Raw genomic sequence first — 14,599 nt, forward strand, 5'->3', positions numbered from 1 at the left:
TTCCTTCCAAACTCCTATTCTTTTTATTTCTGTGACACTCATCAGAATATGTGTTGGCTTCATTGTCAAGCTATGAAAACTCAGTCTTTGGGACTCAAGTGTTGCACTTCACCACATAGACAAATTGTCTTCCGCTGTAGAATGTGTATCTCTCAAATCCTTTCTCTCTCTGCTTGGCGAGAAGGCCAATCTGGTAATTGCAAACATGACTACAATGTTCTTTCTAAGGGATTCTTTCTTGCCGCCGATTCCTCATCTATGACACCCCTGTCCTAGCACAGATGTACTCCAGAAACCTTTCTGCTGCCATGTGGCACAGCGTGGCTCTGTGTCAGTTCCGTCTTACACTTCTGCGCGCCCAATGCCGAATATGACTATGGGGCTAGCCAATATAGTGGTGCAGCACCCCATGACCTTGGTTCCTTTTTTCCACACACTCGGTTCGCTAATCAGGAACACGCTCATCAAGCTTCTTCTCTTTGAAAATGCTGTGCCGACTCGGTCGAAGGCCTCCAGGTTCAAGACATGTGCGAATTGTGGCCGGTAGATGTTGGTCACGGATCGCTACTGGATATGCTTGTACTGCTTGGGTGAGGATCACGACACCCAAGATTGTTTGTCGTGTCACTCCTTGCACACAAAGTCCCTCCGGGAACTGGTGGTGAAGATCTTCATGTTCATCCACAAGGTGAAGCGTGAAGTTCCGTGGTGAAGCTTGCACCGCAAGACGCTTTGACGATTAGGCGGCTGCACGCATGAAGGAGAAAAGGAAGCATTGGAACAGGTCCTGCTCCCAGAGTGAGTCCTCTGAGAGTTCCCCTTAGCGGTCAGCACAGGTGCCTTTTCCAACCCAGTCCTCCACGCCGGAACAATGAGAGAGCTTCCGCCTGAAGATGCTTGATATCTTCGCCAAAATGCCTGTGGCACAGGCAGCGGTGCCGTTGGCTTTGGCTGCGGTACAGGTGGGCCTCACTGAATCTTCTGCGATCGGCAAGTTATTCTCAGAAGACAGCTTCTGCACACCTACATGCTCGGTCCAGTAGGAGAGCGAGGTCTTTCGGTGCGGCCAGGCCATGCCCTTGTGGCACGCCCGTGGCGCTGACAGCATCGTCATTGCCGATCAGTGTTATGGACTCCGCAGAAATACGTCCCACTCCCCAGGGATGCCACTATGTTTAAGATGTATGGCACCTATGACAAGGAGGGTGACCAGGTCCCTTTTGGGTTTTACTCCATTGGTTCTAGCCATGTGAGGGACTGCCTGGAAGAATTTGATTGGGAAGGTGAGGATGTGCTGGGCCTGGCAGAAGACCTTTAAAGCACCAGCAGCCTATACACTTCCCCAGAGTTGGACATCTCACCAGCTCCTACCCCAGGTAAGCCGTCAGGCACTCGCTTGATGGCTAAGTTGGCTGATGCTCTGGTGCTCTCTTCTCCGTCCAGTTCCAGAGTTCAATGCGAAATTGTGACATTCTGGATGATGCCCCAAAGAAGGAAACGCTCCTGCGCTTTAATGTGGTGGTGGAGGCCCTGGCATTGGAAGTGTGGGGAAAAACCTGCATCTGTTTTTGTAGTTGTGAGAAACCTGAGGGCGTTTCCCTGTCTGACCCTGGGGATCTCTTGCTCAGGTGGCCAGGGCAAGGCCATCGCCCTTGAATCCAGACTCTGGGGTGGACAAGTATGGGAGGATCACCTGGGTGAGGGGTCCTGGGGGATTGGGGGCTGAGACATCCGATGGCGAGATGCAGTATTGCCCCCTATCTGACACTTCCTCCACCTTTTAATAGGTATGAATCCTGTCCGGTTGCCCTCTACCCAATTCCAACAGGTACCAACATTAAAGGGATGCATAGGAGAAGAAATGTATCCCTATCAGCTAACCCCTTAGTCACTATGGTCCATTATCATCGAAAACCCATTCACCTACAGCCATACATCTGCCCCTTTACCCTGACAAACACTTACAGATGTTTCCCTCCATCATTAGATAAAAAAACTACAACTCCCATACTTCCTCCCCATGGCCTTTTTTTAAAACCACTGGGATGAAGAAGAGGAACAGAGCTATGAAGATTGCCCATAGGAAACAATGTACCATGGATTCCTATGGGCAGTCTCCAGCTTGTCCCATTAACGAGGACCGGCAGAGTCCGGCCTCCCACTCCTGAAACTGGTTAAACCTCCCTACCAGTATAAACACAGCACAGGAACACACTCTGGGCGACCTGGGGTTGCTGGAGGATGCAGAGAAGCCAGAGAGAGACCATTTGAGCTGGGTTTTACCTGGAGGAAGGAGGACAACCCAAACACTGAACCTGAATGCCTACGGGAGACTGCAGTGTGGAGAGTAAGCAATAACCCCAGGAAGCCAGATCAGGGTCAGATAGGGTTGTCTGGCGATACCCACTCCAGAGTTCCTCACCTAGGTGAAACAAGAAGAGCCAGGCCTTTGAGGGGTAGGTGCTAAGACCTTGACCTCCCAACATCTCCTTGGGCTCCTGCTGCTACCAAAACGAGGGAAATGCTGTTTTCCAGTAGCTAGCAAAGGAGGAGCGGAAAAGACCCAGGTGCATTCTGGGACATGACATCCAAAACCTTTATTTATTTGAACATTTATATAGCGCTCAAAACCCATAGGTATCTAAACTTGTGAAATAAGAAGCAAAGCTTGTGAATCCTGCGTTTGACGTTCGAGATATACACTGCCCTCCCTCACTAGAGCAAGAGTTGGGGAGGTGAAGCAGATGCCTCTGCATCAGCCTTGGCTCCCAGATGAAAGCCGCAAACACCGCTAGTGAGTTGCAGAAAACGTATGCAAGGCCAGGCTGGGTGGAGGCAGCGAACGTGAAGCCAGAAATAGGAAAGAGTGACTTTTTGAGAATACGGCAAGAGTGTGAAGGGAAGAGTGGTCAGGCATGTTGCAGGTGCCCAGTCAAAGGTCTCTGTCTGAAGCGTGCCATATCTTCACAATTAAAGTTATAAAAGGAAAGTGAAAGAAATTTGAAGTGGTCATGCGAGGGTCAAGCAAAATCCCACACGCAGTCGAAAGACTTTGATATCTGTGAGTCAAAACAGTGGAAAAGAGTGAGCGACAGGTACGGGCCCGGCTGCGGGAGGCCCACGGTGAAATATACAGTGAAAGACTAAAAATTGGTGAGCGGGTCCGAGCCTGGCTGAGGGAGGCCCACTGTGAAATATACATATTGAAGGACTAAAGAGGTGAGAGGGTCCGAGCCCAACTGAGGGAGACCCGAGGGGAGCACTACCCCCAAAGACTTTATGGAGAATACATGGTCCGAGCCCAAAGGAAAGAGATCAATTATAAAAAAGGGGTGAGAGCCCGATCGAGGGAGACTCATTGTAAAATTGTGAAAAGGGGATCCTGCCTGGATGAGGGAGACCCAGGTTGAACAGTACACCCAAAGACTTTGTGAAGGTGAAAATCTTAACCAGAGAGGATCTTTGGTCTTTGTTTTGTTACTCCAGGCATTCTACGAACCAGAGAAATTTATTGGAATAGAGTCTTTGTTGCAGAAAGCCCGGATATTTCTATTTTGAACTGCATCCTCCTGCTAAGAGAAGCCAGAGTGTGTTCGATGCTCGAGTGTGCCACCTTGTCCCATGCTGAAAACATGGGTAAGGGAAGCCTAGTATTCAGTTATCCTGGCATATTGTGTCTTGAACACTATTCCTTTGCATACAACATTTTCCCACACCATTTGTTATTATAGGGAAGAATTGGCAATAGGTTTTTCTGTACAGGCCCTTTTTATTTTGACAGATAATCCACTAGGACTGTGTTATTATTATTTGATGGTCGTTGCTTGCTCCCATCCTTAGATTTATGGTTAGATAGGCGTGCAACCAACCCATTGACGTTCAATAAACAGCCTTGAACTGTGATCACTTGTGACTGTCTTCACTGTTTACTACCATGTTTTCCTTACCCATTGGACAGGGACCTGGCGAGGAACAGCCCGCCGTCTCGCTCCGTCTGACCCAGCTCTCAATTCCACCCATGCTTCACCTGAAAGCCTGGTGGTTCAGGCTGCAACAGCGAGCCTAAAGACCTCTACCTTTCTGTCCCTTCCACTGGACAAGAAGGTGTTTGCATCAGGCAGTCTAGCACTGCGGTCCTTGAACGCTTCTTGTGCCATGGCGACATTCTCCTTTGGCCTATGGTCATCATTAGCCAATGCGGCGAAGTACGTCCCAGAGAGAGAGAGATGAGGGATGGGCTTCTGTTGGGCTTGGAAGGCAAGGAGACGGCACGACAGATGCAGACTGCACGCAGCGGACTGCGTAGGCCGGTCCATGGCCGCTAGCATTCTTGGCTACGGACATCAGGTTTTGTGTCGACGTTCAGACAAGGCTCTTAGACCTGCCTTTTAACAAGCAGAACCTTTTTGGAGCTAAAGCTGACAACACGCTCCAGAAGGTCCATTAATCTAAGGCCACTGCTAAGTCTTAAGGGCTTGTAGTTCAGCAGCCTTCCACGTAGTCCTTCTCGGCTCACAGGTTTTTTCCCCTTTGCCCAGAGAAGTCGTGGACAACCTGCCCCAGGAAGGGGCTAGGGCAGGCTCTTCCCAAGAGGTAAAGGAAGGGGTATACAGTCGAGGTGTTGCAGTGATCGCTATTCCCCAGTGCGCAAAACCTCAGTGACTGGTTTCATCACTCGTTACAGGTGGGAGGGAGGTTTTCCTTGTTCAGCACAACTTAGTCGGAGACCAATCTGAACCTTGGGCCTTACAGGTCATCCATCAGTGTTATTGCCCCCACCCCTGTCTCCAGATTCCATCTTCCTAGAAGAGGTCTTTCAGGTTCTGGCGAAAAGGGCAATCAAACTGTTTCCACACTCAGAACGAGGAAAGGGGTGGTACTCCACCAATTTTCTAGTGCCAAAGACGAATGGAGGCTTGTGCCCCAATCTGGATCTGCGGCTGCTGAACTTGTTCTTACGCAATGACATGTTCAAGATGGTTACTGTAGCCCAGAGGCTACAAGTGCTCAATTTGCAGGCATGGTTGGTTTCCCTGGATCTTCAGGAAGCCTACTTCCTTGTGCCGATTAATCTAAAGCACAGGAAATACCTGAGGTTCATAGTGGGCCAACTGCATTACCAGTTCAAGGTCCTACAGTTCAGTCTTTCGTCGACACCCAGGGTTTTCACTAAACTGCTGGCAGTGGTAGCAGCTCACCTATGAGGGAAGGCATCCATGTCTTTCCCTACCTGAACGACTGGCTTTTCCAAGCTCCCTCACTGGAATTAGTGTCAGAGCATTTGCGCTGCACATGCGCTCTTTTGCACAGTTTGGGCTTTTCCCTGAACTTCAAAAGGTCTCATGTTCTGCCCTCCCAGTCGCTCTGATTTATCATTGTAGTCTTGGATACTCGCCTGGGCAGGGCTTTCCCGCCCGAAGATCGAGCAGTGAACATCTTTCAGGTGGTCAATGTCCTCCAGTCACAGGAACAAGTCTGTGCCTTGGCTTTCCTCCACCTTCTGGGCCTTATGGCCTCCTGCATCATAGTGGTGCGGGAGGAGAAGCTACGCATGAGATCCCTTCAGTGGCTTCTCCGCTGCCAATGGGCGCAGTTCCATGGCCACATATCGTACTTTCTACAGGTCTCAAGCCAGGTGGCCCAGGATCTCGCCTGGTGGGCCGTGCCGGACGCCGTGCTGAGGGGTATGTTGTTTCGTCAACCTTGGCCCCTGGTGACTGTGGTCAAGGCTGTTTCTCGGGCTGGCTGCGGCACTCTTGTCAGACCTGACAGTGAGCGGACTGTGGTCTCCCGCAGAGTCTCAGCTACACATCAGCTTGCTGGAGTTGAGGGCAATCAAGCTGGCCGTGGTCCCTTTCCTGCCCTCTGTGTAACGTAAGACTGTGCTGATACTGATGGATGAAACAGTGGCCATGCACATAGTCAAAAAACGAGTTGGCTTGGGGTCCTTGCCTCTGTGCATAGAAGCAATGAGATTGTGGTTCTGGGCTCTGGAGAACAGTGTCTCTCTGGCGGCAGCTCATCTGACCGGACGGAAGAATGTCATAGTGGATGCCTTTATCAGACAGACTTCGGCCTCCCACGAATGGGAGCTCTGTCAGAAACCTTTGGCAGATATCTTCTCTTTTTTGGGAACTCCTTACGTGGACCTCTTCGCTTCCAGTGCCAACAAAAAGTGTGGGTTGTTCTGCTCAAGGGCATTTCCTTGCTAGGGAGCTTTGGGGGCCGCACTGACGGTCGAGTGGACTTTCCCATTGATCCCTGTCATTGCGCTGTTTCTCAGGAGATTGGGCCTGTTCGGAAGCACATTGATCCTGATCGCCCCAAACTGTGCCCAGAGAACATGGTATATGGATTTTCTGGATATGTCCATCTGCCCGCTCTGGCACCTTCTGAGGAGAGTGGACATGCTCTCCCAATCATAGGGAGGGGGCCTCCATCCGAACCTCAGCAGTCTGTACCTTCATGCTTGGATACTAAGAGGCTAAGATACAAGAAGTATGACTTGTCGGACAATGTCCTCGATGTGCTCCTTTCAGCTTCGAGTCCTGCTAGAAAATCAAGTAAGCCTGCAGGTGGCGTACATTTTTGATGTGGTGCCCGGAGGGAACTGGCTCCTTTATCCTGTCCTCTTTGTGGGTACTTTCTTTTTCCCAAGGGGCCTGCAGATTGGCACTGTGAAGGGTTACCTCACCACTATTTCTGTGTTTGAGAGGTCCCCAGAACAGGGCTTGTTTTTCACAATCTTCACTGTTATGCAGAAATTGAGGGGTTTGTGTCACCAGTTTCCTCCCCGCCAGTTTGTGGTTCCGGCGTGGGATTTGAATTTAGTTTTAACATTTCTTTTGGCTGCTCGGTTTGAGCACCTTTAGTCCTGTTCTATTAGATAGCTCAGCCTTAAGATAATTTTCCTGGTTGGCATCACTTCAGCGAACTGGTGAGTGAGCTCCAGGCATAGTCTGTTTTACCTCCCCGTTTGTTTTTTTCCAAAGAGAAGGTGGCATTCTGTAACATAAGAAATGTAAAATATTTATGTACCTGTAACCTAAGATTTTATTTCTTGCAAGTGCCCATTTGCTAACGGCCTAGTGTGCTCTATAAAACAATACAAACAATACAATTGAGAGTGAGGCACTCCTTTCTGTCCCTTGTCCAGGTGGTTCATTCTCTGGATCTCAGAATGCTATGATCTGGCTAGCAAGGCTGTGCCTCTGGGGGTGGGGGAGGGCGCTCAGAGCTCATTCTATCAGAGGAGTGGCTGCCAACTCTGCCCTGCAGAGTGGAGTACCTATACTGGACATTTGCAAGTAGGCTAAGTGGGCATCACTGCACACATTCGCTAAGGATTACTGCTTGCATTCCCTTGCGGGCCAGGATGCCCATTTTGGTAGGGCAGTCTTCCAGAGTTTTCTGGTGTAGGTGGTGTCCTTGCTTCCTCCCTCCCCCAGATTTACATACTGCTTTGGGAGTCTATCAGAGATGAGGAATCTGTGGAAGGAAAGAATCCATTAGAAGAACAAATTACTTAACGCTCAGTAATATTCTTTCTGTCGGATGTTCCTGCTATGGATTCCTCATCGCTCGCCCCTCTTGCAGGAAGCTGATGCACGATCGATTCTACGGTCCCTCAGCTTCAGAGTGCTAAGGAAAAAGGGTGGAACTGAGGTCATGAGGCACTGCGGCGCTATATATACTGGCCCCAACATCCTATCCGGCACAGGGCGTATCAGACTGAACCGATGCAGAGTCACGCTGGGCCCCCTGCAGACGGAAACTTTTCGGAGAACAGCTGTACTGGGATAGGGATATTATAGGTGAGGAATTGTGGCAGGAACATCCATCAGAAAGAACATTAGCGAGAAGTAAGTATTTTGTTCACAACGGAACAATGAATGATGAATTCTGTCACAACCTCTATGAAGCCTAGAACCGAAGATCTGAGCTCTTCAAAATTGTACACTGATCAGGGCAGTGCATTTCGAGTGATGGTGTAGCGTCACAGATCCTCTCTGCTTGCTCTTTCATGCTCTGTATGAGTTCAGGCCTTACCCTATGCATGATCTTCATCCATTAGTAGTCACCAGCGAACAGACCTATTTGAAACTCGACAGAACGTGGAATACCTTCTTCACACGTCCCACCTGTGTCTCAACTTAAATTCTATTCCGTTGCACCATTTTCTCTAACTGTTAAGAATCGTAAAAAATTCAAACTATCGATGAATGCAGTCCTTATCCATGGCAGATGTGTTTTTCTTTCCCCTCCACCCCCTGCTCCTGCTCATCAGGTTCCTGGGAATCCTCAAGGTATTGGATCTCCTTACGTATAAAGTTTGAAGTTACCACCGCTTCCTTCAATAGGGTTCCATGAGGTTAAGTAGTGCATCATGAAAGAAATGGATGCATAAGCAGTCTAACATCTGGGCTATAGAGAAGAGGATGCATTCTCTCCTTGAAACTTTGGATAGTGACATGTCTTTCATGCCTTAATTGGCTGGTACATGTATCTGTAGAGACTTCGTAAATACCTTTTAGCCTCTGCTGCATATGCTAGAGGATTGTTATTCTCTTAGGTGCCTCATTCGGAACCCCTTAATGGACTCCGATTATAAAACCCCTTAATGGTCTGTGGTACAAGGGTCCATCATGCAAGCCATCGCAACCTTTGGCTTTGTGATTTCCCATTTGCTATCATGAGAAATGTTTTTCAGAGAGCTATCATTTCAACCTGAGAATAAAACACTGCTGTAAAAAAAAGTAGCTAGCTGAAGACATATTCACTAATAATGTGACAAAGAAACAAAGCTGAACAGTGTGGATAGCCTGTCCTACACCAGGAGCCAGATTATCAAAGATGTGCACTTGTGCAAAAAGGAAGAGCAAATTAATTTGGCACCGATTTTGCTTCTTTCTTAATAGAGAATGGTGCAAATAGGTTTAGCCACAATCGATATTAACTGAAATGTTTTCACCTGGGGAAAATTGGAGCAGGCTGTTTTATTTACGATGTGTGCTGAGTAACATAAAAATAAATGTAGACCCCTTTTGTTGTATGTTATGCAGAAAACAGAATCTATGTGATCGCTGTGCCGCCCATAATGTCGACTAATAAATTGCTGACTCCCATTATGGCGTAGGGCAGTGATCACATACATCACTGTGCCCTGCATCCCCATACCCGCCCTATCCACTTCGTTTTTCAGCGGCACACAGTGAAGTGTGCCACCGTCTCTCTTCCAACCCAGCGGCATCAGTTCCTCCCACTTGCGTGGGTCGATACTGATGCCGCAGGGTCCTTTTTTTCACTTCTCATCCCTGCTTACCATTATGGTAAGCGGGGGACACCCCCACAACCTCCAACCAACTCCTGTTACTGAGCCCAAGAGGAGTGGGGGACACCCCCCACAACCCACACTCTGCTTGGGCTCAGTAATGGGCGTGCGGATTTTGTGCGCACCTAGAACTGCAATAACTGCAAGGGCGCAGTTCTGGAATCGACATTTTGGTACGATTCCCAGCAAACATAGTACAAAAAACAGCCTTTCATTAAGACTTCTCAGTGCTGAAATGTCAAGTTCGTTTATCCAAAATGCTTCACTTTGGGGCAGTTTTTTTTAACCAATTCTCCACCCCTAGCGGACGGAGGCTGTGTACAACTTCGGAATGAAAAAATACATCATTGCCACATCATGTCACTTTAAAAAAAATGCTTAGCCACAGAGGACTTCTGATTGTGTCCTCACATTTGATTTATATTTAACCCAAAATTCTCGGGGTTTCCTAGTTTGGGCAACATACAATAGCCCACACACGGGCACTTAATCACATATCACATTTGATGTGCACATGGAATAATGCTGTATTTTAATCTTTTAATGATGTAAAATGTAGCTGCCTTTGTACTATTGCAGCTTCCACAATTTAAGCACAGAAACGTACAATTTTTACATTTACCAAAAAAATGTGTTTCTCCCTGTGACATTCTGCTTTGACTAATTCGTCCTTAAAATTTAGTCCCTCTTTGACTAGCCGTCATCAGCATTTTAGGAAATAGTCTGGGCAGTGACGGTACATGATTTAATATGTTCCCATTTTTCTTAACTCTTGAAATGTGTATACTCTGTTTCGAGTAGCTAGAGATAAACAGTAAAGGAGTTTCTGCGTCACTTTATTTAGCTTGCATTAAATCCTTTCAATCCATCATTTGAGCTTTAGATCATGCTTTGTATACGACTTCCTATGGATATCCCCTTGTCCTATCTCTTTGAGAAAGTACCTCAAATTCTTTCGCTAGTAAATCCGGCTTCAAAATGATGCGCTTTAGTCGAATGAACTGGCTATGTGGCAAATTATCAATCAAAGACCTTAGATGGAAGCTACTATATTGTAGAATGTTGTTAACATCAGTTTTCTTCCTAAAGATGGTTGTGACAAAGATTTCTATATCGAGAAAATGCAATTTAGGTTGTACGATGTCCAAGGTGAATTTAATGCGTTCATGGATGAAATTAATAAATAGAAGAACCTCTTCCAGTTCCTCACTCGTACCGGACCAAATCCCAAACACATCTATGTACCGCCTGCAACACAATATCTTATTGTTCCAGGTGGAATTATTCAATGTTTTTTTCAAAATAAAATATAAAAATGTAAGCATATGTCGGTGCAATAGATGACCCCATGTAAACACTAAACGTTTGAAGGTAGCATGCTGACTCAAAACGGAAGAAGTTGTTATACAAGATGATATTCAAATGTTCAAGAACAAATTGTTTATTCCCAGGGAAATATTCTTCTTGCAGCAAGGCCATCTTCGTGTGGGATCTATGTGTAAAGGCTTTGGACATCCATCAAAGAAATTATGGATTGTGATGCAATGGGTCCAATCTGTTCCAGATAATTTAAGAAGTGGGTGGTATCCCTCAAATACATATCAGTATTTTGCACAATTGGTTGTAATAAATGATCAACATGTTTAGCCAGTGGTTCAAAAATGCTTTCTGTCCCTGCAACAGTGGGTTGAGTGGGAGGGCAGGTGAGATGTTTAAGGATTTGTCTCGGAAAGATAGCTCAGGGGCAGCATGCTAGCCTTGGAAGCAAGCCAACACAGATCCCTGCAGGTTCGATCCCCGGGTCTGTGCTTAGAAACCTCTGGATATTAAGTGCGTTATAAATAGCCTGTCATATCATATCATATATATCATTTTAGGGATTGCAAAGAATAGTGGTGTGAGAGGAAATGTACGTTTCAAATAATCTCTTGTCTTTTCTGAAATCCACTCATTATCAAATGCCACCTCTAGTGTCTCGTCAATTATGTCAGAAATCTCTTTGGTTGGATCTTGATTTAACCATATATATGTAAATTCATCTGTAACTAGTGTCATGCAACTCTCCCTATAAAAGGAGGGGTCCATGATAACTATTGCGTCCCCTTTGACTGCTGATTTGATAGTCCAGTCCATGTCACTGGATAAATTATCCAGTGTCAAATGCTGTTTCTTTTTGATATTTTATACTCTTCTTTGCATAGTTTATATGTTTCAAATGTTTCAAAACATTAGCTTCAAACATATTCAATATAATATTTATTTATTTGAGGGTCAGAGACCTTTGGGTTTCATTTCCTACATATCAAATTTTGAGGATCTGTCTCCCATAGGGGGAACCAGTAGTTTAAACGGACAAACCTGCTCAGTGAAAAAATGTGTGTTGAATGATGGGAAAAAAGATGAGCCTTGATTTAAAAGATTAGTTTGTTCAATGCTGAGAGTCTTAGTGAACATATCAACAAAGGTAATAACTATCGTTTTGTCTTTGGTTTTTGGTTTCATTTTTCTCTTTGGGTTTTCTTCCAAGCTCTAAAAAAGGAAGAGTGGCACCAGAAGGAAGTGGGCTAGAGTTTACTGCAAATGATAGTGTGGAAATGTTCTTCTAGCACCTAACCTGGTTCCCTCTGTTTCTGTAGTACTACAGCAGCAGTGTTTGCTTCTCTCACTATGACCTGAGCTAGTGTCACTGCTCTATTCAGTACTGTCTTGACGACTCCTTCTGTCGATCTGTCCCTTTGTTAGGTTTTCTTGATTGATAATATTCCTGCCAGTATTTGGTTCACAGAGTAAAATAACCAATGGTGTCTTAAGATGATTAATTTCCATGTCAATTGTCAAGAATGATTTAGAAAGTTCTTCTATTGTCAACAGAATCGGATCCAATGAACATTTGTTCAATATCTGCCTCCACTTTTGCACAAAGCCTAATCTTTCTTTGCACAAGGTAGGGTTTAGACAAATACTTAGGCCCCTTAGACTTTTTTGAGCCTTAAAATACTGTGCCAAAGTAGAAGAGTCTAATTTGAGATATGTCCCTCTGTAGTAATCTCTCTATTTGTGATACTAATTTAGCTCGGTCATCAGTATTAATTGTAGATCTTTCTACATGGGAAACTACTAGAGATAAGATTCAATGTGCTTCTTCAGAGAAAGACAGTGTTTTAGTTTCTCAGTTACTTCATTTATTTTGAAGAATTACATATTCACATAAATGGGTGCACTGAGTAAATCATGTCGCACTGCATATGCACACCTATTTGTTATAGGGAGGGGAGGTTCGAAACCCGATCCTACGCTTAGAAACCACTCGCTGGTATTAAGCCTGTTATAAGAGAACAATTAAAATGATAAAGATTTAATAATTTTCTGTGACAAGTTTATGGATGTTTATGGTGCTGGGGGGTGTGATGAATCAGAGGTGATAATCCCATGGACCCTGCCTGGGACCCTTCTCATGTTGCCAGGGAATGGCAGACGCTTCCTGATCCGGACCCTGGGGGTGGTCTTCTGCAGGAGGATCGCATGGGGAGGGGCTCAAGTCAGGCAGATTGGGGTGAGTCCTCTAAACAACTTCCCTAGGGACCCTACGGTCTTACTGGCCCATTGCAAAGTCAAAATATGTGTTAAAAAGAAGAATGTTGGGACTTGCGCGGAGGAGGGACTTAGAGGCACAGAACTGCAGTATGCAGTCTAGTGTTCGTGACAACCTATGCCTGAGTGGGAATTCTGATTATTTAAATCCCCCTCAGGTGCAGCTCAGGAGAAGCAGCAGTAGTGGTGGAAGTTAGCGTCTGTGTATGCAGCCGGGACAGGGATCGGGACCACCGCTGTATCTGTAATGGTTGAGGGGGTCGTGAGAAGAAGCCAGAGTTGCAGAGGTCACACGGCAGTAAGCGGTGGTGTTGCAGGTTACCCCATGGGTGAGAAGCGCTCTCCACGTCTTATGCCCGGCTTTGGTGTCTGGCAAGCACCGGGGAGCGAGAGCAGCAACAGGGGCTCCTGGCCTGGAAGGCGCGAGTCACAGGACTCCAACCAGAGCGGTCAGAAGCTCCAAATTCAACTAACAGAGAAATTGCAGCAGGCTACGCAGACGCGCAGGGAAAGACCAGTGAGTTGGCCTCTGAAAGGTGACCCTGGGGTGCTCCTTTGTAAACCACTGACCGCTAATAGAACTTTTGAAGGTTTAGGACGTTTTGACCGCATGGTCAAAAAGTCCTAAAAATGGTACCACCAAAGGTTCAAACACCAACAGTTCGAACCTTTGGTGGTAGCATTATAGGTAAGTATAAAACAAAAGAGGCTACAGGGGTGTCCCCCTCAACACCCCTGCTCACTGTACTGTGAGGTATAGTGAGCGGGTTGTTGCGGGGGACATCCCTGCAACACACCCGCAAAAAAGAAAACGGGGGCTGCAGGTGTGTACCCCGCAACCCCCGCTCACTATACTTTACAGTATATAGCATGTAAGTGTAAGTGTGTTTGCATGAGAAAGGTGCCCACGGGCAAATCACTCGGATTCCTATTGAATACCGAACTAATGAACAAAAGTGTTTTTGGCCCAAAACGTATGTGAAGAGGAAATTAAAGGAGAAAGTTTATAACCATCACCAGCCAAGTAAAGAGAGAACGATATTTAAGAAAGGCTGTGACTACCATTGCCAAAGTAAAGAGGATGCAATCTGTGAGACAGATAACCAGTAGTGCCTAAGCCAAAGAAAGGTCAATGAAACTAAAAGGAAAAACTGATTTCCCAGAGAGAGAAATTGGAGCAAAAGACATTACCAACAATTACCTGGTGTGATAGTGAAACCCCAAACGTGGCAGGAAGGTGGCCCCCCTTGTGGAGAGAGGCACGGGGAGAGGAGCATAACCTGCATTACATGTGGCCAATCAACCAGTGGAGCAAACCACATCAGTGGGTGTTGTAGCATTATGGAAAACGTTGTGAATTTTACTGTTATTGAAAGTCAAAGGGTCTAATTCACAGAAGCATGTTATAATGGAAAAACCCCATTGGAAAATGCTCTGTGAATCGGGGCCAAAGACTTTACTGATGTTTTGAAGTAAACCACACTGTAGAGTACTTGTAGTAGTGTTAGGAGATTCATCCTGGCAGGAGAGTATACCAGGAAAGGCACTGTTAGTGAATTAGGAAGAAGACATTGAAGTAATGCATTTTGGTGAAAGGTTGTGGTGGAAAAAAGTGGCAAGGCCAGTAATGTGTTTGATGCACTGTGATAAAACCATCCTGACGAAAACATTATTGTG

General features: G+C 46.2%; 1 protein-coding gene across 4 annotated transcripts in view; it reads left to right on the plus strand.

Moving 5' to 3' along the window:
• AADAT (aminoadipate aminotransferase) overlaps positions 1-14,599 on the plus strand; it is a 1,031,752-nt gene that overhangs the window by 658,910 nt on the left and 358,243 nt on the right. The gene's annotated exons all lie outside the window — the stretch shown is intronic.

This window comes from Ambystoma mexicanum, chromosome 6q (genome assembly GCF_040938575.1).
Source record: "Ambystoma mexicanum isolate Mex_15411 chromosome 6q, UKY_AmexF1_1, whole genome shotgun sequence".
Lineage (NCBI taxonomy): Eukaryota > Metazoa > Chordata > Amphibia > Caudata > Ambystomatidae > Ambystoma > Ambystoma mexicanum.